We start from the raw sequence: 25,604 nt of genomic DNA, 5'->3' as shown, positions 1-25,604 counted from the left end.
GGAGTTGGCTAGTTCAACCGAGAACTTCCTCAAATGCTCACTGATCTTCTCAATCTAGATTTACTATACAACTCACTTCAACCATCAATAAAGAGGGAAAAAATAGTACTAAATTCCAGATCTAATGGAGATACCTGCCATTATTTCTAGAAATTCTACTACCATTAAAACCCTAGTGAGTGAACAAGATACCTGTGTTCAACATCACTCTTCATCAAGCTATTACCAATGGCTAAAACTAAATATATGCAGAAAAATGAAACAGTTTACAGCACTTCAGGAGAGTAACACCAGCAAGATTTCAACCCCAAAGTCTTTCTTTATTGCAAGAAAAAGTTTACAAGAGAGCTTTCTTCAGCACAAGACTCACAGATCGAATATGATTTCAAATGACCCTTGACACCCTATTTAAAGGAAAATTTCTCAACGGCTAGTTTCAATGATCCATGTCAAAATGATCTCGACCGTCGATGAGGATCAAAATCCCTTTTAATCTCATCCGTCGAATTTTTAAATGCATTTTAATATATTAAAAATTGAAATTCTGCATTTCAATCTGCAGCGCGATCCCGTGCCATCGTGCCCACTGCATTTCAATCTGCAGCTCGATCCTCCTCTACTAGCATGTTGTTTTTCCCACGCATTTTTTTTCTCACCCAAGCTCTTCTGCAGCCCACGTCTTCACCTGCAAATCGATTCAGCCTGCACGCAAGTCTCCCTTCAGCTGCCGTCACCAATTGTTCTTCGAACCTGCGCAGCAAACGACAAGCAAAAAAAGGTCGAAAATTTGTTTTCCGTGGTTGGCATGATCAGATTTTGAGGTTAGCATATCATTTTAAAAAAAAAATCGATTTTCAGGTTTAGCGTAGGTGTTTTGTGTCAGGATATGTGCATATGCGTTAGGCTAGAGTTTGTTGATAGTTTAGAAATCTAAAAGTTCCGTCTCTTTTTTTTATTTAGATTTTGATTTTAGTTTTAAATTTTTGTTTTAGTTTAGATACGTTTCCCTTCTAGTCATGTTTCAAAAAATAAAAATTTTAAATTTTTGTTTTACATAAAAATTTAAGTTTTAGATTTTAATTTAGATTTGATTTTATAGTTTAGTTTAGTTTTATATTTTATATATCAAAAAACAAATAAAAATAAATAAAAAATTCCATAAAAAGTTAAAAAGTTTCTTTTTATTTTTTTATGTTTTTATTTTATTTATTTTTTAAACTCTAGGCTTTGTTCTGATTTTAGATTTTAAAATATAAAAATATAAAAGTCATAAAAATTAAAAAAAGCATAAAAAGTTTTAATCTTTTGTTTTGTTTAGAATTGTCATTAGCTTTGGATTTGTTAAGTTTAACTTTTAACTTAGGTCTTAGCTTTAATTTAGATATTTTCAGTTTCATGAAAGATAAAAAAAATTCATAAAAAGTTAAAAAGTTTCTTTTTATTTTTTAGACTTTTTAAATTAGATTTTATTTAGGATTTTAATTTTGTTTAATTTTTTTTTAGACTTAAAATTTTATTAAAAATATATAAAAATTAATTTTTTTTGAAAAGCTTAGCTAAAAATTGAAAAATCATTTTGGTGTCTTTTTGTAGTGTTTATGTTCCATTTTTCTATAGCTAAACGCACTTAAATGTTTATTTACAAGTTGGCTATATGAAAGTGGTCGCTGGTTAGCATTTAAAATTACGTGGTTATCTAAAGCATTTAATCTTTCGAATTTTAATTGCTGGAATATTGTTAAGCCATTGAGCATTTATCGATTATCTCGCATTTGGCAAAAGTTAACCTTTGTTTGAGTTATTTGATGGTAAATGATTGTTAATGAGCTCATATTTCTGCAAGCATTTGATAAATAATCATTCAGTCATTAACTCCATAAAGCACTGGTCTATTAACTTAATAAAATCAAATAGGTGCTTGTTTTCCCTCATGTCTCCCAACCCAACTGGTCCACAGTTGGTCATCCATTGTCCCATAGGGTCTCCCCCCTTAGCCGCGAGAGACAGGCTTAAACGGAGAGATCGGGGATCAAGGTGACAGCCCCGATCTAAGCGTTGTCGTGACAATCTGTGCGACAACACAGTGCATAGACCTACGGTGGCCTTTTAGCAGCACATGGGTCACATACCACCATGTCTCGAGTTTGGAGCACGGTGGTGGTGTCAAGTCCACCCCTCCTACATTTAAAGCACATTAAGCGAGTGGTGATTCCACTTGTCGTTTGATGTCCCTCATTCCTCATTAAAACGTCAAGAGCTCTCGACATCGCTATCAATTCCTCCAGTCGCGTGAAAGTGGTTACTATGCTTCAACTTCAAAGCTTTGCCTCTGTTTTCGTTGCAACTAGGATAGATCCATTTTTTAGACAGGATAGATCCATTTTTTAGACATTTATACCCCTAGTAATCAAGCACTGAGGCTTCATAATGGGACACAATATCACAGATTTTAGTCTATTCGAGAGGAGCCAAACTACATAAAACCTTTCTAACAAATGATTTCTTTAGCGCACAATCATTACTATTTATTTTTTCATCACTAAGGGAAGCATCAAATCCAACTTTTGTGCAATAAGTCACAATGCTAACATAAGCACAAACTTTCATACAATCCATTTATACAATTTCGATAACTTAACCCTTCAATAAGCTTTGGTGGATGTGTCATATCACCACACCAAGGCTTTGGAGCACTCAAACATAAACTTATGTATTAGAACATCGTAACCCATGCAACATGCACATTTGGATAAAAAATTCCAATGTACAATGATCATATTAAAATGCTTAATGTTAAGACAAGGATGGTTCTAAAACTTAATATGTCCCAAGCCTTATCCATTCTTTCTCAAAGATTGTTGGTTCCATTTGTTTCTAGTCAGATTTTGAACTAGATTGTGAATCTATTATAAATATGCATGTACTTCTCCACAATTAGATGGAGAGGAAGACATTTGAAAAGGTTGTGTTTCTAGTGAGATCTTGAACCAAATTGTGAATTTATTATAAATATCTATGTACTTTTTTACAATGATGGAGAAAACATTTGAGAAGGTTGACATTAAGATTAATATATTTTTATAAGGCTTATCCAAGTTTTGCCACATTTTTTTAAAGTAAAAATTTATGTACTATCATTTTTATTAATTGAAACTATAGATATCAAGGATTAATTAGATTTCTAAAATTAATTAAATATTTTCAAGTTTAGTACATGTTGGCTTTCTTAAAATTATTTGTTATTCTACTTGCATTTATTGATGGATGGAACTCATTTTACAAAATAACAAGGAGAATCTCTTTTACACTTTGACACCTTATTTCATTTGTATCATTCATCTTTTTCACATTTATTTATCTCACATGATATTTAATAGCGCATTTATTTCTTGTGAATTGGACTTATAAATCATAAGTGACACCAAAAAGCCACTCCTTTTTCATGCATTGTTATTCTTGATTATTTACTTTGTATGTTTCCTTACATTACATGGGGCACTCTTAAACTTTATGACAGCTCACTTATCTATGTCATTCATTTTCTCATAAAATTTAATACATGCTTAAATTTCATCACGTTTAATTCTTGTTGTGCCTTGGACTCACAAGACATAAGTGACATCATTAAAGCCACTTACTTTTTTCATGTGTTGGATTTCTTTATCACATTTATTTCTTGTTGTGCCTTGGACTCACAAGACATAAGTGACATCATTAAAGTCACTCACTTTTTCATGTGTTGGATGTCTTCATTTATCTATTTCACATGGGAAGTGTCTACGGAGGCAGAGGAATTGCCCGGACGGCTAAAAGTGGTCAGAATCCGAGTAAAAGAATTTCAAAAAATCTTGCACTCACAGTGTTTGAATCATGTTTTTTATGGTGGAAATGGATTCAGCGCTATCAAAAACCTCTGTGGCACCCAAAACCTTGAAGTTTAACCGCTGTAACCTGGATTTACAAAAATCCTTGACGGATTTTATCAAAATCTTGCCAGAATTTCCATAATTTTTAGGGAAAAAAAGCGGTGTCGTTAGACTACGACATTTCACATGTTGGGCTACACTACATATTACATATCCGTGTATACTTTATGACATATATCATTAAACCCACTCATTTTTTCATGTGTTGGATTTCTTCATTATCTATTTTGCATCACTACATATTACATATTCTTATATACTTTATGACATCTCACTTTCACTGCCTCATTCATTCCTTTCATATTCATTTCTCTCAAATGAGATTTTATACATACTTAAGTTATTGTGACCTGGACTCTCAATACCTAAGTGACATCCAAAAAGCCACTTCCTCTTCTTCATGTGTTGGTCTATGATTTGTTGTTTTGAGTTTCAATAATGATTTTAGAAGCTGCAATTTTAGCTTTTTTATGATAACGATAGATATTCAATTATGAATGTGTGGAATGACAAAATCATAATTCCAATATTTTTCCTGTAAAGTAGACAATATTTTTTTTATTTCTTTAATGACTGTATAAAATACCAACTACATAAATGCTAGCTATTCTTCCTCACATGTTGAGTTAAAAAATGTTGTCATAAATAGGGAATTTTTTAAGGATAGAAATCTATAAGTAAAAAAATCTTGATAAATCTTAGTAATCCTTAATATGCATATTTAAAATGTTTAGCGATATTTTTGAAAAACTATTCAAATTTCTAAGAATTTAACCCCTAAAATTTTCCTTGGTCATAAATATATGATCTTCCATTGACATTGACATGTTCATAGGAACATGGGTAAATGTGTAATTTTTGTATTATGACCTTAATATATATGTATCTCCATTATGATTTTTTAAAGGAGTGTAATAATATGTATATATATTGATTTATCCCCCATTTCTCATGTGGACCTTAATTTTGACCAACCTACTAATTGAATGTTTAATTATACAAATGGCATGCATATTGGCTTGAAGATGGCCTGCTATTACTTTCTTATTCTTCACATGCTTCTTACTCAAGCCATAAGACGAGACCTATTTGTAAGATCCTTGTAGATTGAAATTGCATTGTCGCCTCTTTCTAGATCTTCAATCCACCCATAGGATGTCTTCATTGGTATTTCCATGTGATAATATTATTCCCTGTAACTACATTTTTCTTTTAATCACATATGTCCATAACTTGGTAATTTTATTATTTTATTTTAGTTATTGATTGTTAATAGTATCATATCATGTAATTATCCTTGTTTTGATTACATCAGTGTCCATTATTTTGCAAAATGTGGATGAACATATTGACCCTTCTATCTTGATTGTAGACTTTTCAATTATGGAAGATGTTAACAACACTCTATCTTTATAGTCTTTATAACCCAATGGTATCTTTTTTCTACTTGTTCTCTAATCCTTCTCAGTGAAAAAGAATACTTTCTTATGTTTACTTTTGGTTTTGTTGCTTTTCTACTTTGTATTTTACTTTCTTGAATTAAGATAAACTTTTTATAGAAGTTTTATATAGAAGTTTTATATAGACGGCTTATATTACTTCATTTTTGTTTAAAATTTGAAGTGCATTACTATCCATCAACCTCTTTCATCATTTTTGAAACCCTGTATGCATTTCTAATTAACCTTATTTATATTTAGGGTTTTTGCAACCTTGCTACATAAAGTTACTTCAATTTTTCTAGTGATATTTTTGTTCTTTATTTCACACTCTTTTATGTAGTGGTATTTTCATGTTTTTCTTTTTCTAAACTCTTTTTTATCTATTGGTATTTTCTGTTTTTGACAGCCCATGAATTCAGAGTATCTCAATAGATGAGGGTAGATTGAGTTCTAGGTGATTTTCCTTCTATTACTTCTTCCTTTTCATTTAAAATATGAAGTGCAATATTATTTATCAATATTTTCATTAATCTTAAAACCTTAAAAGCATTTCTAATTAACCTTCTCTATATTTAGGGTTTTTTTAATTTTGTTACCAATCGCTGCTTCAATTTTTCTAGTAATCTTTTTTCTTTCTAGTAGTCTTCTCATTTTTTTTTTCTTTCTTTGGTCCTTTTTCCTTTTCTGCCAGCCCATGAGTGCAACACATCTCAATGGTTGAGGGTACATTAAGTTCCAGACAACTTTACCACAACATACCCTGGAGTTGCCACATCTTAGCCGATGATAAAGCCCACTTTAATAGAAAGTAAACCACAAAGAAAATTGCTATACACATTGTAAAATATCATCCAAGACGCTATAATTGAACTAGAAAAAGAAAACTTCATTTTTGGTAGATTTTTCAACATCTTTTGTTTGTATACAAATATGATTTTGTGTGGTGAGTTGATTTCAGAAAGGAGAATGTATAAAGAATAGTGACTTCAACAATAATTTATTAAAATAATTTCTTTCTTTCTTTCTTCTTCTTCTGTAGCTAAGGAGCATGAATGAAAATGTTAGGTTCCCAAATGTTCTAGAAAATATTAAAATCCCATCCCACTATGTTTCCAAATGTTCTGGAAAATATTAAAATCCAATCCCACTACGTTTCCAACTTTTTTTTGTTCATATTTTCCTGAAATCTCGTGTTGTTGAGGTTGTTTCAAAACTGAGGTACAACTGATTTTTTGCATTTTATTTCCTTAATATTCTTTCACAGCATATACGCAGCCATGTGCAAATACTTTGCTCAAATAGTTGGATATTCAAGAGTAGATATAATTATAAGCACAATTTGAAGTATGTTGCTTCAGAAAACCCCAAAAATAATGTAAACATAAAGCATTTCAAGCTAAAATCTAATTCATGGTCACAAAATGGATGAGAGGTTAGTAGTATCCAAAAGAATCTTACATAGAAATGACTATCCTAAAATTCTAACATTTGTTACAGAGAGCTATTGTGGCAAATGAATATGACAATACCAAAACGATCAACTACAGACACAGTGAATTAGGGTTTTCAACAAGATTTAAATTTATATATGCAAGAAATAGGAAGTTAAACATTACAGAAATAATTTATGGGCAACTTGAAAACTGCCTGTGACGCCCCTTAAATAAATCATGCTAATTGTGGCATGAGATTTTGAAGGTCATACATGTGCTCCTCAATAAATTGAGGGTGGGCAAGTAAAATGCTATTTAAGATTCATAAAGGATTAATAATTTATAGAGACATTTAGAATTTCTCATGTTTCTTTCTGAAATTGTTTAAGAAAGAACCAAATGTCATTATGGTCACGAATATGACCAGCATACAGTTCTCTGTCGTCCATATCCTGTATGTGCATCTTAAGCATAGATGTATAATGTGTGTCGTAAAATAATCTAGCTGTTGACCGAATGCAATGTAGAAAATCACCTCCAAATAAATAGGAGCCACAAGAAAACGAATATACTGACACAATCTAGCATAAATTTCTTGCCATATTCAGGAGTTATCCAATTTTGAGTTTACTTTTTGTGTCATCTTTCTTTTCAAGGAAGCCTGACGCCAACTCTCAATAGCTTTCTCTGTGGATGCTTGTGCGTCAACAATTTCCTTGTTTGTATACTTATGTTCAACGATGCCTAGAGGACCAGGCTGCAGAACATTGACTACAGTCTCCACATCCCGCTCCAACTGCCTGAACAGCATAGAGAATAGAGTTACTGTCGGAAATCTGAATATTCACTTCAATGTATGTGAGGAAGTGGAAGGAAAAATTCTATATCATCACAGCAGCCCAGATGCAAACCATCATTAAGGTTCCTAGCCTCTGATTCCAAGGAAGGAAAGTGGACATCATATTCAGTACATACAGGGTTGGTAAAATGAACACAATGTAGACGAATAGTACACCTAAAGAAAAATAAGCAAATATGGTAAAACACATCAGCTCAAGATTGATAATAGATAGAAATATTCCTAGTGATTCTCATAGATTATCAGATGTCATAAGAATTAAGATTCTATAACAAATTTGGAACGATTAGGACATTGAAACCTGCATATATTTTCCTTAACAGAGCCAATAATATAATAATGATAAATTGTCACGTAAGCTTAATATTTAATACTGCCACAATACCTGGACGCTGGGGCAGGGACGGGATGGGTGCAAGGATGGCAACACCAGTTTCGGAAATCAGAATGCAGGGGCATATCGGGGTGCATCACATATAAAATTATAAAAATGTAAAAAAATACAAAATTTTAAAAACAACCAAAATTTATCTAAAATGGCAAAACTTGAGCATAAAATAATATGATTTATTATTATAAGACTCAAGTGAATGAGAAGATTGCTGGCATGGTGTCAAAAAGGAATTGATTTTTCTTTTTTAGTTCAGAAAATCTGAATGTGAAAACTCGTTTTTGGCCTTGGCTAACTGAGAAAAGATGATTTTGACTTCCTGATCCTGCTGCCATAGTCAAGAATCTGATGCTCCCGCTGATCTCAGCATTTATTGTTTTGAACTTTTGAAGCTTCCCCAGCAACACAGGTTTTAAAAATTGCAAACTGAAATTTACATCGTTTTATGTAGGGAGTACATATCTACTTGCAGAAGTAATCACCTATAACTGAAGCTGTGGGTCCACCAATAGATATTGGATCTCAGGTACAGGAAGCTATTTGCTTAGCTGTCAGGTACATTAACTATGGTCTGAATTTAAATTATTAATGAAGAATATTACGGCAAAAGGAACCGCAGTGCATGAGAGCTCAAATGAGGCAACAGGAGACTAAGAATATAATCCTCATATTATACACCTTTTGGGACCCCCTCATTGAGGTTTATTAGTTAAAACGGCTCCACGTCTATTGGGTGCCATAAAATAAGGTAATGTATAGTCGTATGTCTGCCGGCAGAGTAAATATGACAATGTGGTAAATTTATACCCCTTCAGTTCCTTATCATTCTTTATCTCATGTATGAATATGGCATATCTCTGGGGTCTGGGCATAAAATAATAGAGCATCCTTTTAGTACCTCATTGTGCTTCATTGACCATGGGTTATTTAGGCAGTACATGGGAAATTTGGAAAATAGTGACAATTGTGATACTGCGGCTTACAATGTTATGCAGCCTATTCCTTATATTCAGCCAAGATTTATTACAATGACTGACCTGCATGGTCAAACTGCATTTATGATTGTGCAATGTGGACTAACCTATACTACTATGATCCTTGAATTTATGACATCCTAAATAGGGAAAGACTGATCTCTAGCTGAGACCATAACCAGAATCAGTCTTTGACTGAGGATTATTCGCATGGTACTCTTCCAAAAATCATGGACTATTATGAGTTTCTTCACTGAAACACACACCATTATCTGAATGGTATATTTCTAGTCTATTTTCAAGTCGTTTTCTGGTTGGTCTCATGACAATGGCACACGTTTCCCTTTGTTTCTGTATCGTCATTTTACATATGGTATATGACAGGTGGTATAAGAAAAATTCCATGGGTGATATCTGTTGAGTCACAATGCATTCTAGACCTAAGGGTTATGGCAAGGTCCATGCCGGTCAAAAGGAAATCTAGTTGTTGGAAGCAGTTGCTACAGCATTGACATGTATGCAAGTTTACATGATTCATAGGTGCGTATCAGAATCACTATAAGGATCAGGTATGTCAGCTTTCCAAAATTTAGGGTTCGTGGTCTTTAACTCAACCAATGAATTGGCCAGATAAAAAAAACATATATTATTCATATTTCAATTAATATATATATATATGTGTGTGTGTGTGTGTGTGTGTGAGAGAGAGAGAGATTCTGTCCACACCCAATGTAATGCATGCACATCCATGTCTGCTAGAAAATGTCCCAAACTGAAATAACGAATTGAGTCCCTTCATGTTATAGACAGCTTTTATAACGGCAACCTATGTCACAAGTTTCTACAAATTTGAACCTTGAAGTTCGAAATTAGGTGAACCTCTCAAAAAAATAATTCAAATTCATTGAGGTTTGTCAAACCTCAAGGCCAAACCTTAACAAATTCGAACCAGTTTAAATTCGAACTGTAAACCGAATTTAAAAACAAATTTTGAGTGAATTTTTTAAAGGTTCGCCGGTTTAGAGTTTTATCGTTTATTGGTTTAATTAAAAATAAATAAATAAAACATTGGACACCAACATTTTGTTTCCTCCACCACACACAGTAACCCTTCTCCAGCTCGAACCTCACTCAAGCCTCAGCCTTCAGGAATCTGTAGCTTGAAATGGAATTCGTTATTTTGCTCAGGTGACAACTGCGATAGTTTCAGGTTTTGGCTTTCTGCAGTGCACACAGAGGACAGGTCATAACTCATGACTCATGATTCAAGTGATAGGATTGGCTGAAATCCTCATGTTAATTAGTATGCACTCTACTCATAGTATCATATTTGTATTGGACCTTTGAGAAGTACAATTGAACCAATTGAACTTGAATTGTCACCAAACATGTTGGGTTAAATGCTTTGACCTGTCGGTCAATTGAATGATTGTAATTTCATTTAAGGAAAAACATATTATTTAAGTTATTATTTATGTCAATATTTTGGTTTTCCTTTTAATGGTGTTGCTATAAGTATAAATAGGAAAACTTACATGCAATTCAACAAAACAAGCTGGTGACAAGGGTTATGTGCAATTACAAGGCCTGTTGGTTCAATTATGGATTCTTCAACAAAGAGGTTGGTGTGAACATGATTGGAATTATTTGTATCATTGTGTGTGAACATCACCTATGTAGAATCCATGTTGATTCCTTATTATTTTACACTTGCTATAATTCATTTTAGTGTAGGCGAACCTCATCTGAACCTTATCAAAAAATTCAAATTTGAATCAAACTTAATCGTTGCCAAACACAAACCATGTGACAGACTGCAACATACAAGCTGGTCAATGAGACTCTAGCACCAATTATATTTTTGAAGAGATTTTGATTGGATAATTTTAGGAAGCATAAAATGAAATGGTTTGGTTAGACAAAATAGCTAATGAGAAAGATCAATATCTAGTCAAGCAGAAATCACAGAATTTGGAATGTCTGTTTTGTGGACATATTCAACAAGATTAAAATACAGAATCTATGGAAATTTTGAAGCTAGTGGCTTTGAGCACATGTAATGCAAAAATAAACAATGATACAACTAAATGAACCACATGTTCACACTTCCAGTTTTCAATGGGTAGATAATATAAATAAAGTTAAAATAATTACATGGGCCCATCAAATCTTGAAGTAGTCAATCTCTAAGAGATACCTAATGTAAATAAGTTATAACAAACAATAACTAAATGATACCAACTGGCCCAATCATGAAGTCACCAACTGCCATTTACAATCCACAGCATGCCAACAGGCATCTGAGTCAGCATAGGTGTGTCCAAGTCAGCAAATCTTGAAGTTTCCAATTTCTTAGAAACCAAAGTAGGCATCTAAGTCAGTAATGTCTGACTTGTCGAGCCAACGGTTCTTGGCTAGATTGACCGAGTCAACAACCTGTTCAGACTAGTTTTGGTCCAAAACTAATCAAACTCAACCAAGTTGAGTTGACTCAGCCAAATCTAGTTACACTGGTTTTCACCCTCCACATCCTCCTGCGCAACATCATATAATCCAGACCCCAATTGATCGTTAGAAGCATTGCCAGAACCCTCACCAAAAGAACTGCTAATAACAGCATGGTCACTAACAAAAGAAGCCACAAAAACTCCCAAAACCAACCTGCCTGCCCCTATCTCATTCTCATCTGAAAAAAGATTGTTCGGAGAAGATCCCAGAGAGAGGTGAACCATAAAAAATTCAGAGGTATCCAAATGCCTTTCTTCAGGATTCATATCCCACAGCTTTGAAGGCCCATCATTATACGCATCCTTTGATTGAGAGATAAGAAAAAGGTCATGTAGATGGAAACAAGATCTTCTGCTTTTGTTGATACAATTTCATGTTTCTTTACAAAATGGACGAACACACAAGTTCTCTAGTTTCTTCCTGTCGCTGAAGAGTTGGTAACCTAGGAAAGAACTCAAGATGCAAGCACCTACAATGCCAGAGATGAAAAGTCATAATATTTCCACCATGAAATAAGACAAGGGAGGGCCTCATCTTTTGTGCTAAATTTGGCACCTGTCCTTGTGCTTGATTTACAAATTGGATAAAATTGGAAGGGAAGCACTTGTATTGGCTTAGATTGGCATGTGTCATTAGAAGGGAGCACTCAACCTATCGAAAATATCATTGCTTCTATTTTTGTCAAGTTTCATATGTCAAGTGGCTAGCCATCCAATATTATCAGAACCAGACTAGTCGTCAAACCAGTTGACCCCAGAAACCAGAACTGGACAAAAACAGGAAACAAACTGGACCAGAAAACCAGTCCACCAAAAAATACATTAAATATTCAAATTTTGGAATCCAAACCATTATCCACAAATATGCAAAGTTTCTCATGTATATAGCAAGAGTGAATATAACCAAAATAGCACTGAAGGAAATCCATACTTGAACCAAAATACATCAATAAAGAGGCTATAGATGGTTTAGTGTTTTACCTTTTTATTTTATTGACCTTTTTAAATGTAAGTTTAAGTGGTCCCTGTTGACCACTGAAGTGGCCCCTGAAAGTTTTTGAACACTGTATGCCCAAGGATATGTCAGAGGCTTCAATGTACCATCAGAGTTCTTATTATCATCAGAGTTTTTAAACTCTAGCTTCTTCTTCTCATTTTCTTCTTCAGTCCTTAGATTCTGCAGCCCTAGGAGGATATTGTATAGATGTCACTAGCATGATGAATAAAGCCATGTAACAGGCTTAGGGTGTTGGGACTCGATCAACAAGTGAGTACACCTTGGAGTGTTTTTTTTACTTGGTTAATTATTCTTGTTTTTTAGTGGCAAATAATTTTCTAGGTTTTTTCACTCACTGCATTACCCCAAAGTCGGGGTGACGGCTTGAAAGTTGAGCCCCTAACGCATCTTAGTGTCTAGAGTCAATGTATATTACCATGCTAGGTCTAAGTAGAATTTTTTAATAATTAAAAATTTCCCGCACAACAGGATTTTTAATTATTTTCTAATTAATGATATAAATAAGTGATCCTAGGAAATGTCTAGGGAGTGTGACTCCTCAAAATTCATCCTCAGAGGCCCAGCATTATCCTAGGACTCACTTTGAGGGTCAAAAAATGACTTATAACCCCTCAGAAACCAATTTTTCTAATGTCAGTGGCAAAAATGAGGAAAAAAATTCAAAAAAAAATCAATAACTAGAAAAATTCATAAATTTTTCCAAGGTCAAAATATGTCAAACAAGTGACAAGGCAAATTGAGAGCAAGTCAAAAGTGAGGTGGCAAGAATGTGGGGCCCACCAAACAAGGCACAACTACATCATGAAGTCAAAGCAAGTCAAATGAGCCAACGTTGAATTCATACGTATGGTTAAAAGTTCACCTTGGATAAAGTTATTATGGATTAAACTTAATGGGGCATAGTCTAAGTTTAAACTTTAATAAAGTGGGTGGGGATTGGACCCCACCTCACTCCTCATATAGTATAAGTAAGAGGCAATCCAAACAGCAATACGCACATGACTCAATGCAACAGAAATTAATAGTCAATGCGGCTGTCATAAGTATGCTGCCAGCAGGGAAAAATCAGCGTAGACTTTGATGGAATATTAAGAGAAGTTAATGCTGCCAGCAGGGAAAAATCAGCAAAGACTTTGATGGAATATTAAGTTAACTCAAGTTTTTTTGTGATGGCTGTCTAAGCCTTAAACTCCACTTAGCTTCCATGCTGCCAGCTAAAACTTACCTACAACAGTCAACGCAGGCCCAGATAGCAGCTCCACGCAGCCTTTATTTGAGTTGGAGATTCGTTGAAGATGGCAGCCAGAATTTGGTGGAGATATGTTCCCTTTATTCTCTCACCCAAAACACTCCGCACTTGGCATCTACAGCAACGAAAATGATTTTTGCACATGGGCATGATGAAATTTATTGTCTACACTTGGCATTTGGAGCTTAAATCAACAAATTTGACTTTGCCTTGTAATTTCCTCCCTCTCACCACTTGGCATTTGGTTCTCACATTGGGATTTTCTCCATTCTTCTATAAATTGAGCCATTGGACTCTCATTTGAAATCATTGTTACGAGCTATTGCACTTGGGGAAGCTCTACTCTTATGTACACAAGTTTTCAATTGCAATAAAAGATTTTGGGGTTCATTCATGAATTGTTGTTCCATTGGGGTATGATGATTAGTTCACTATGGGTATAATTTATTTTGTTTATGCTTTGATTTATGTTATTTCCATGTGCTTTTGTAGATTTGTTAATGTAAAACTATCTTGCATTGACAAATGATTTATGAATATTCTTTAGGTGTAGAAATCTCTACCTATTTTCCATAAAAATTTTAGAGTTTTTTTATCATTGCTTATTTGCTAGATTTATATGAGACTAATGTTTGATTGAAGTTTTGTAAATTTCTCGAGTTTTCTTATCATTGCTTATTTGCTAGATTTGTATGGAACATTGGGACTAATATTTGATTGAAGTTTTGTAGAGAAAAATCTTGTTGGATCAAATCTCAATCGTGAAGGGAAGTCTTTGGAGAGACCAACCCACTCTTGACACATTTTCCAAGGAGCTCTCATTGGTTCTTTGAATTCTATAGTTCATCTTACGAAGAGATTTTTTGCAGGGATTTTCTTTGACATAGCTTGTATACAACAAATACTTCATAATTTAAATCTCTTTAAAAAATTGTGCTTTCATTGATTTATTTAGCTATTTAAGAGCATTTCCCAAACTAGGCAAGTGATGGGGTTCACTCCCATCACTTGATTTGGTTTTGTATATTATTTTGTATCATACTTACATGCTCTTTTTACACTAATCTTGTCTTAGTTTTGCAGCCCATAGTTGGAGTTTTGACACAAGTGCCTTGAGGAAAGACTATTGAAAACTCTAACTACCTCTCTTGTAGGACCTCTCAAGCATTCAAGATCTATTCTAAGGAGGTTGTGGACACTAGAAGGAGCTGCAAAGAAGGTTAGGCCGTGGGCCCTTGTGGAGATTGTAATTTTCTGATTTTAGAAAGACTTCTTTGGCCTTTGAGGTTGCTATTGTTTGGAGGGATATTATAGCTATTTCCAGCTCTCAATCTTGTACAAATTCCCTTCACCTTTTGGGCAGCCCTCTAAGAGGCTTTAACTCCATTGTAATATCATAATAAAATATCTATTTTTCTTGTGGGAGCTTGGGTTTTTTCCGAAAGTATCATTTCTCCTTATTTAGAAGGAGGATTTTTTGTGAGTGGATTAATTTTGCATTTCAACTTTTCTAACTTTCATTTTTAGCTCATTTTACATGCTTTAAAATTAATACAAACTCACCATCACATTTTGATTTCTAAGTTAGATCTTGATACAAGTTCATTTGATGTTTTGCATTTCATTTTGCTTTGAAGTACAAGTTGATATCTTGCTTTAGAGCAACTCACTTCTTACATGCAAGTATTTGGAGTTATGTGGCAAGTTTAATTTAGTTGCTTAACAATTTGCTTTCTTTGGGATACAATTGCCTCACTATAGGCTCATTTGTTATTTTGCTCACTTATTTTCCAAGCATACTTTACAAGCAAGCATTTCATTTTTTTTAGCTTCATCTCATTTTCAATTGCTATAAGTTTATGGTTTGTGGCATTTACTTAGAGCAATTTACAATTCCATTTATTTATGAAGCTTATGTTTATATGTCTTTTACAAGTTTGAGAGAAAATTTTCAAGTTGTATCATTGTGAGCACTTTCATTTACTTGAGGCAATTTCCTTTTGCAAAGCATCAATAAACTTACTTGCATCACTTTAATTCACCTTCAAGCTAATTTCTTTTTCCAATTGAAGTTACATTTGCAATTTACTTTGAGCATTATCTCATTTCCATTATTTTGAAACATTGCAAATATCTCTTGGGAAAACTTACTTGCATTACATTTAGGCATTTTTGGCATAGTTTGCATTTTAACTCAATTAACCTCCAATCATAAGTTTAGTTGATAGACATCATAGGGAAAAGACTTTCTTGGAAAATTCTTCCAACTGGTACGAAGTAAGGTAAAGAGTGTGTGACCTTGCAGTTATGAAAGTGGCTTGTCCCCTTATAAGAACGAAGGCACATGTTGGCTCGTAAGACTGAAGGGAAGGGTATCGTTAACGACACCATCATGTACTCAGCCCGTCTTTCTTACAATCACTCCAATTTTTTCCCTTTGGCAAGAGTTCAATAGGAAGATCTCTCACATAGAGTAGGCATTTAGTTTAAAATTAACCAAGATAATTGCATCTAACATTTAGACATATTAAGGCATCTATAGTATAGCAAGGGCTCTCATGCTTGTGAGTCCTAATTATGTGAAGGACTTTATGACTTTCTCCTTTGCTTATGAAGAAACAATTGCAAGAGGTATTGCTCCAGAAAAATGAAAAGCAGGAACAACCAATTGCTTTCATGAGCAAGGCATTGCAACATTTAGAATTGAACTATCACACTATGGAAAAGCAAGTTTATGCCTTGGTCAAATCACTCTAGCATTTCAGGGTATATGTGGGATATTTTAAATTTTTAAAGTCATAGCTTTTGTCACGCATTTAGTAGTAAAGGATATTCTAACTCAGACAGATTGCTTGGGAATTAGAGCTAGGTGGGTCACAAAGATTCAAGAAAATGATTTGGAAATTAGGCCTACCAAATTGATCAAGGGTCAAGGTTTGGCCCAGATGCTTACGCAAGGAAATGGGAAATTCTTAGGGATGGTTGGCCAAAATACTTCATCAGGGCCAACTATTTTAGCAAACCTACAAAGATTAGAGCAATTGGACTGGTATGGGGACATCATATATTATTTGCTTAAACTTACTAGTCCAAGTCACCTAGTTGGTCACAAGAGAAGAGCTCTAAGATTGAAGGCTACAAAATATTGTATCATCCATGATGGGCTAGGTTGCAGAAATCTAGAAGGGATTGTGCTTAGATGTGTTGATGAAGATGAAGCCAAGAGACTTGTTTCAGAGTTTCACACGGGATTTTGTGGGAGCCACTATGCAGCTAGAACCACGGCACACAAGATCCTTAGAGCAAGATATTATTGGCCCACCTTATTTTCAGATGTACACAAATTTGTGAGGGAATGTCAAGCTTGCCAATTGTTCACAGGGAAACAAAAGCTAGTCGCTCTACCTTTGCAACCAGTGGTGGTTGAGGCCCCCATTCAGCGTTGGGGCCTTGATTTCATATTGAAGTTTAAGGATAATTCAAGCAATGGCTACTCATGGATATTAACAACAACAGATTACTTCACTAAGTGGGTAGAGGCCATTCCTACAAAAAATGTCACCGAGAAAGTTGTGATGGATTTCCTAGAGGACAAGATTTTCACCAGGTTTAGAGTACCTGCAAAAATCACAATTGATAATGCCAAGGCCTTTAGTTCAGTTGAATTCTCAACTTTTTGTTTCAAGTATGGCATTATCCTATCCCACTCATCTAACTATTACCCCCAAGGGAATGGTCTTGCTGAGTCTAATAACAAGAATCTAATGACCATCATCAAAAAGATTGTGGGGGATAACAAAAGGGCATGGGATAGTAAGATTAAGTATGCATTATGGGCGAATAGGATCACAAAGAAAAGTTCAATTGGAAAAAGCCCCTTTGAACTTGTGTACGACCTTGATGTTACATTACCAGTACATTTAAGACTTCCAGTGCATCAACTCCTTCAGAACTTCACTTCAAACAAAGATGTAGTGCAACATAGTATTGATCAGATAAGTTAGATGAAATTAGACAGAAAGCATTTGATCAAAGTTGTAGAAACCAAGAAAAGGTTAAGAGAAATTTTGATAAATATTCAAGAACAGGCCACTTCAAAAGGGGGATATGGTATTGCTTTGGGATAAAAGAAAGGAGAAACCACGAAAGCATTGAAAGTTTGACAACTTATGGCTAGGACCATACCTCATCAGGGATATCACATGACAAAATTCATTTCATTTGAGTACACTATACGAGGAACCACTTGATTTGCCTGCAAATGGGCAAATGCTCAAATTGTTCACCGAAAACATATGATGCCCAAGGAGCACTCTGTAATGTATTTCTAATCGGAAGTCACAAACTCCTCGCTCCTTTGCTCTTGCTCTTGCTCAATGAAGTCACAATGAAATTATTTTAGGCCCATTGGACTTTTAAAACCAAAAGAAATTTTAAAATTTGATTTTTTTTTTTGCGTCCGCGGAATTTTTTTCCCGCCAGATCACTTTAGGCCTGCATCGAAACGCTCCCGAAGCGATTTTTTACACCCGGGAGCGATCTGGGAGCGATCGCTCCCGGGCGTTAAAAATCGCTCCGGGAGCGACGGAGCGATCGCTCCCCGAAACGCTCCCGAACAGGGCAGGGAGCGTAAATTTTTTTTAGGGAGCGCGCTCCCGAAAATCGCTCCCATCCGGGGGCGCGCTCCCGAGCCGCTCCAGCGCGGAGCGCGATTCGGTGAACAATTAGAAATACATTACAGAGTGCTCCTTGGGCATCATATGTTTTCGAGGGGGGGGGGCAAGCCACTTTTATGTAGTTATGAAAGTGTAATGTATAATAACCAGGGAGCGATTTTCGGGAGCGCTCTCCCTAAAAAAAATTTACGCTCCCTGCCCTGTTCGGGAGCGTTTCGGGGAGCGATCGCTCCGTCGCTCCCGGAGCGATTTTTAACGCCCGGGAGCGATCCGGGAGCATTTCGGGGAGCGATCGCTCCCGGAGCGATTTTTAACACCCGGGAGCGATCGGGGAGCGATCTCTCCCAGAGTGCTCCCGGGCGTAAAAAATCGCTTCGGGAGCGTTTCGATGCAGGCCGGGAGCGATCCGGCGGAAAAAAATTCCGCGGACGCAAAAAAAAATCAAATTTAAAAAAAAAAAAAAAATTGGTTTTAAAAGCCCAATGGACCTAGAAAAATTTCATTGTGACTTCATTGAGCAAGAGCAAAGGAGCGAGGAGCAAGTGCTGAGGAGCGAGGAGCAAGTGCCAAGGAGCAAGGAGCAAGCCTGCAGAGGTAAGTAACTTAGTAATTTAGTTAGTTTAGTTAGTTAGGTAGTGATTTAGTTAATTTAATTTAGTTTATTGAGTTTAAAAATCATAAATTTAAATTAAATTAATTAATCCCAATAAATTAAATTAATTTGCAGATTCAGGAATCAAAACCCTACAAACATCAAACACCATGGACCCGGCTATATTTCTTGGCATTTTCCTCTTCCTGGTCCCTTTTATGGTTATTATGGTGCTGGAGAGTAGGAAACAGAGGGGCCAAACTGAAGAGGGGGGTGAAGAAGCTGGAGAAAGTCAAATTGGTGAAAACCCCAGTGAGGAGGAGCTGGAGGAGGGTGAACATGACCCTCAAAAAACTAAACAAGACCAAACTCCATTGTGGAAATATGTTAACAGGGCTGAAATAGGGAGAGGGGGTGGAACCACTAAATTTCATTGCCCCCATTGCAACACTGATTACACAGGTTCATACACCCGTGCTAGAAGACACCTCTGCCGGAAAAGGCCATGGGATGGAGACAAACAAATAGGAATCAAAACATGTACAGCGGTGTCAGCGGCGGATAGAGCCAAATACATAAGAGAAGAGGAGGAAGCCCAACACAGATCAAAAAAATCAAGGGGTTTCTTCGAACCAAGCTCACACTCACAAAGAACTCCTTCAGCATCCTCCCAAGGTAGTGGATATGGAGGCACAGGGTCATCATCTTTAAGGCGTAGAACCATATCAGATTTCCTTGATGAGGGGTGTAGGAATGATGTGGATTCAAAGGTTTACAGGTTTCTCTATGCATGTGGGATACCATTCAATGTTCTTCGCTCACCTTATTGGCACGAAATGGTTTCTGCCATAAATGATGCCCCTAAAGGATACAAGAGCCCTGGGTATGACAAGGCAAGAACCGTTGGCCTTGATCATGAAAAGCAAAAATATCACATTCTTTGAATAGAATGACAAGTTCTTGCACTGACCATGGGGTGTCCATTGTATCTGATGGATGGACAAATGTAAAAGGCAAGCCATTGATAAGTGTTCTTGCTGTGTCTGTTAGTGGTCCCATCTTTCTAGCTGCACATGATTACTCAGACAAGTTCAAGACCGCCATCAACATTGCAGAAGCATTACTTGAAACAATTGAGCGTATTGGCCCATACAATGTCATCCAAGTCATCACTGATAATGCTCCTAATTGTAAGGCAGCGGGAGCAATTATTGAGGATAAATACCTGAACATATTTTGGTCTGGATGTTTGGTTCACACATTGAACCTTCTGTTGCATGATATTGTCAAGAACAAAAATGAACAATACCAATGGATTGGTGATTTGTGCAAGAAAGGAAAACAAATGATAAAATTTATTACAAATCATAGCAATACCCATGGCCTTTTCCGCAGTCACTCGAGATTGGAGTTGTTGAAGATTGCGAAGACCAGATTTGGTAGCTATTACCTCACCTTCAGGCACCTTTTGAAGGTAAGAGAGGCATTAGCTAGCATGGTATCAAGTCCACATTGGCAGGTATTAAAGGAAAGGGCTACAAATGTAGCTGACATGGCAGGTTTTGAAATGGTGGAGGCCGCTCTTGATGGGCAGTTTTGGACAACTGTGAGGCAGGTATTGGATTTCACCAAGCCAATTTATCACATGATTCGGTTTGCAGATACAAACAAACCAGTGATTGGCGAGGTGTATGAGCAAATGGATACCATGTTGGGGGAAATAAAAGACATTGTTCATAATAGAGATCCCAACTTGTACAAACTGATTCATGATTGTGTGTGTGAACGGTGGAATAGGCTTAATCTTCCACTACATTGCTTGGCGTATATCCTTACGCCAAAATACTACTCTACATCTTGGTTGGGCCAACCTGCAGCAGGGGGTGGGGTTAGGACCAAACCCCATTTAGATCCAGAGGTAACTAAAGGATATTTGGAAGCATTAGAAAAGTTGGTACCTGACAGGGAGGAATGTGCAGTTGTGCGCCTTGAAATAGGCAGATACTTCAGTGGCACTAGTTTGTATGGTAACTTCCATGCAATGGACGACAGAGATAGATTTGATACTCTCACATGGTGGGAAACATATGGCGGGCATGGACTTTTGCCAAAATTGGCAAAAAAAGTTCTTTCACAGGTTGTAAATACTTCTTCTGCAGAGAGGTGTTGGAGCACCTACAGCTACATACATAATGTGAAAAGAAACTGAGTCAATGAAAACCGAGCAGAAAGCCTGGTTTATGTGCACTACAACTTGAGGTTGTTGAGTCATTACTGTGATCGGGCTTATGAGGATCCCACATATAAAATTTGGGACAATCACCCAGAGGATGACAATTTGGAGGATGGCATTGTGCATATTGAAGAACTAGAAGAGGAACTTGTAAGGGATGAAGATGAAGCAGCTGCAGCAGCCATGCCACCTCCACCTCCACCTCCACCATCCAGTAGCAGTGCTCGAGGTCCGAGTCTTGTTCCTTTGTTGTCGCCACCTCCATCTACACCCTCACGTGGAGGTTCTAGTTCTGGTCGTCGGTCTGTGCGGGAGACTCCTAGAAGACCACCACGACCTGCTTATACTCCTGGAGACTCTCGTGGCAAGGGCCACATGTAGATTCTGATTTACAGTTTACTTGTCTTTTTTAGTTTCTATTAGACTTTAGTTTTCATAACTATTGAGTTTTGAGTCCTTGACTCTTGACTCTTGACTCTTTCATATCATAATGATATTTTTTGTAAACAATATATCACTGTGACAATGAAAATTTGAAGTTTGAAGTTGGCCCTTGGCAATTATAACTCATTGGTAATGATGTGAATTATGAATATGATGCTTCGTGAAAGACTAAAGTTGTTTCATTTCATTTCATTATTCATGTTTCATTTTATAAATTTATAACATTTCATATCATGTTAACAGTTAGAAGTTAGGATTTAGAAATATCTTAGATATTACTTCTTGTAATGGTTAAACTTAGCTTACAAGTACAACTTTGGTGATCAATGATGATAAATGTTATTGAATTTTCAATTTTGAAAGCTTGAAGTTGAAACTTTAAGATTGAATTTGATGAATCATGATTCATGATGATGAGACTCAATATGTTGCAGTTGTAATATGTATTTTACTAACTTGTGGACATGGTTGATGACGATTATAATTTCTAGATGATTGATGTGATATGGTTCAATGATCAATCTATGTTTTTTTATGTTTTTTATGTCTAATTCATCATTCTACATGTTTTTGTTGACATATATGTATCAAAAATTAAAAAATATAAAAAATATATATATTTTTAAAAATCGCTCCCGGATTCGCTCCCAAACCAGGATCTTCTGAAAATGGTCGCTCCCGCCCCCGTTTTCGCTCCCGCTCCCGCTCCCAAGCAACATTGTTTTGGTTTCAACATTTTACCTATGCATTTTGCTAGTATATTTCCTCCTTGCTGATTTTTGGATTATTCTGACATATTTGGTGCAGGTACTACTGTTGTGCTCTGTTGAGTTGTATTGATTACAAATTCTAGGTCTTTGTATCCTTTCCTGAAGATCCAACACACGTCCCCATGTGGAGCCAAATGTAATCTGTTAGGTTGCACCAAGCAAAATCTGAAGACCCCATGGCCCAAAGTACAAGGCACTCATATTTTTCAAAAGTCCAGAAGTCAACAAGCACTTGTTGACATTTTCTCTCTCCTCTATTTGCTTTTCTTCTCTCTCAAATTTCGCAACCCTACAGGGAATTGTATTAAATGTCGCTAGTATGATGACCTTTTGTAAAAGGCTTAGGCGACTTGGGACTCAATTGTCGAGTGAGTACACTCTAGAGTGTTTTTTTCACTTAGCTAATTATTCTTGCTTTTCAACGATGAATAATTCGCTGAGTTTTTCATTCACCTACCTCCAGAGCTGGAGTGATGGCTTGGTGATTGAGCCCTAGGTTTGTCTTAGTGCCTAGAGTCGATGTATCTTACCACACTAGGACATATCTAAAGTGTCGCAAAATTTAATTAGGTTTTATAGGATTTTTTAATTTATTAAAGATTCCGATAAGACAAGATTTTTAATTAAATTATTAAAAAAAATTGTAAATAAGTGAGCCTAGAAGATGTTGGGGGCGTATAAGAACCTAAAATCATGCTCTCCTCCCCAACATTCTTATAAATTCCACATTGAGGGTCAAAAAATGACTTCTAACGCCTCAAAACCCACTTTTCCTAAGTCTAGTTGCATTAAGTGGCAAAAAAATTAAAAATTAAAGGAATTAAATATAGACATAATAAATATGCTCTCAAAAGCTACAAGGGCCAAAGGAAATGAGTTGGAATTTCAAACTCAAGCCAAAGGTTTAGTTTAGAGGATGATTGGGCAGCCAAGTCACTGTATGGAGGTGGGGCCTCAAGATGGTTGAGCTTAACTACCTCTCGGAGGGCCTGAGTCGCCTACTCGGCAAGCTAAGATTCCCTTGTTCTCCTCAAGTAGCTACCAGCAATTGATTGAAGATTCGTCGAAGTATTCAGTAGAGTTTATGTGGGAGTTAACTCCCCTTAACTCCTCTCCTCCTTACACCTATGCACAGTCAGCCACACAAAAGATCTGCGCTAGCAATCTTAGAGCTACATGCAGATTTGGGAGTGGAGTTAACACAACAGTCAGGCTCAGATTTGAATAGGGACTTGTCTCCCACTTCAGTCACAGAGATCCACACTTGACACACAGTTATCACACCTGTCCACAAGGAAATACGACAGGTGAGGAGAAGGATCAACACTACCACCTACAAGCAAACTTCTACACTTGGCCAGTTATCATAGCAGACTTTGCCACACATTTAAAATTCGACCCTCCTTGGGATGTCCGCCACTATTGCCACTTGTTGATCAACGTTTCATTGGGATTTTCTCCCAAAACTCTATATATGTAACCCATGGGCTCTCTTGTTCTCATGGTTGGAAGCTGGAAGATTCTTGTAACCCTATCAAAATTTTTATTCAAGTAATAAGAAGTAAAGTCTTTGGAGATCACCAAGCTGGTTTTTGTGTTGTTTTTCCTTGTAGCATGAGGTAACATGGTATATTTTCATTGAGTTCTTTTTTGCATTGCAACAATTTTCGTGTTATAGCCTGAAGGCATTCTTGTCTAGGGAAGGAAAGCTACAACTAATTGTAGTTTTCCATGGGCTTGCATGTAGAAATTCCACGAAATTCTGATCTGCTAATATGAACAATCTGAAAAACACTTTCTTTCCATATAAAATCAGAGTTTTTCTACTCAAATTATGATACAAATTGTGCCTTCGTTCCTCCTTTTAATGCAATTCATATGGCTAAGTTTAGCAAATTTCTAATTAAGGAAAGTTGCTTTTGTGATTGACTGAGTTAACTAAGTGAAAACTCACATGCAACTCATCTTGTCTCAAATCTAAGACTTGAAACTCAACCACTTGTCCTTTTCCTCAATCAACTCGCACTAGAAGACAAGTAACTCGTCCTTCCACTTGAGCACATTAGTTAACTGCATCATAGCTCATCCTAATTTTTAGGGAATTCCTAAATTTTAGGAACTTGAGCATGCACAAGAAGGAACTCGAATTTGACTCCTTGAATTAAGGCACAAATCAAGGAATCAATTTCTCGCTACTTTTTCAACACTCCCTCTTAGCGAGGAAGGGATTTTGTACAACTCCCAACTTATCCTTGTGATGAACAAAATTGCTTCTTGCCAATGCCCTGGTCAAGGTGTTTGTTGTTTGCTCCTCTGTCGAAATGCACAGTAGCTTCACTATCCCTTTCTGCACACAATCTCTAAGACAGTGATACCGGATCTCGATATGCTTTCAGCGATCATGAAACATTGGGTTCTCAGAGAGTTTGATGCAACTCTGATTATCACAGTGAATCACAATAGGCTCCATCCTCTACCTGAAAACTCACACAAGCAACTTCCTCATCCAAATAGCCTCACATGCTTCCAAACTAGCAGCCATGTACTCGGCCTCTGCTGAACTGAGTGCAATTGAACTCTGCTTCGTATTACACCAGGAAACAACTAATAACCCAATGTTGAAGACGCCACCTAAAGTACTCTTCCTGTCTGTGGAGCACCCTGCCCAATCTGCATCTATGAAGCCCTCAAGCCTCACTCCATCAACCTGTCTATACCACAATCCATAGTCTGTTGTGCCTTTAAGATATCTCAACACGTGCTTCGTAGCAACCCAATGCACTCTGGTCGGTTCCACCGTGAACTGACTTAGTTGATTGACTGCAAAACAAATATAAGGTCATGTGTTGACCAAGTACATCAACAACCCAATCAAATGCTTGTATACTATAGGATCAACTCGCTCAGATCTAGTGGCACCCACCTTCCTCCAGTTTGTGATTAGAGGTGTGGCCATGGACCTATAATACTGCATATGAATTCTCTGGAGAATTTTTGTAGTGTACTTGCCCTATCCCACAAACATCTCACCATCACTTTGCCAAACCTCCAAGCCAAGGAAATCGTGCATAAGCCTCATATCCTTCATCT

At 36.3% G+C, this 25,604-nt stretch overlaps 1 long non-coding RNA gene across 1 annotated transcript in view; it reads right to left on the bottom strand.

Annotated features, from left to right (window-relative positions):
* Nucleotides 1-6,953: 6,953 nt before the first annotated feature.
* Nucleotides 6,954-25,604, bottom strand: part of LOC149185441 (uncharacterized) — a 96,117-nt gene continuing 77,466 nt past the window's right edge. The window contains exon 2 of the long non-coding RNA XR_016257842.1: nucleotides 6,954-7,601. This is a non-coding gene — a long non-coding RNA (uncharacterized LOC149185441). The remainder of the gene's footprint in view (nucleotides 7,602-25,604) is intronic.

This window comes from Pinus tabuliformis, chromosome 3_2 (genome assembly GCF_031772625.1).
Source record: "Pinus tabuliformis cultivar Carrire ecotype Pingquan chromosome 3_2, CPIR1, whole genome shotgun sequence".
NCBI classification, from domain to species: domain Eukaryota; kingdom Viridiplantae; phylum Streptophyta; class Pinopsida; order Pinales; family Pinaceae; genus Pinus; species Pinus tabuliformis.
This window is presented reverse-complemented; position numbering and strand designations above follow the sequence as displayed.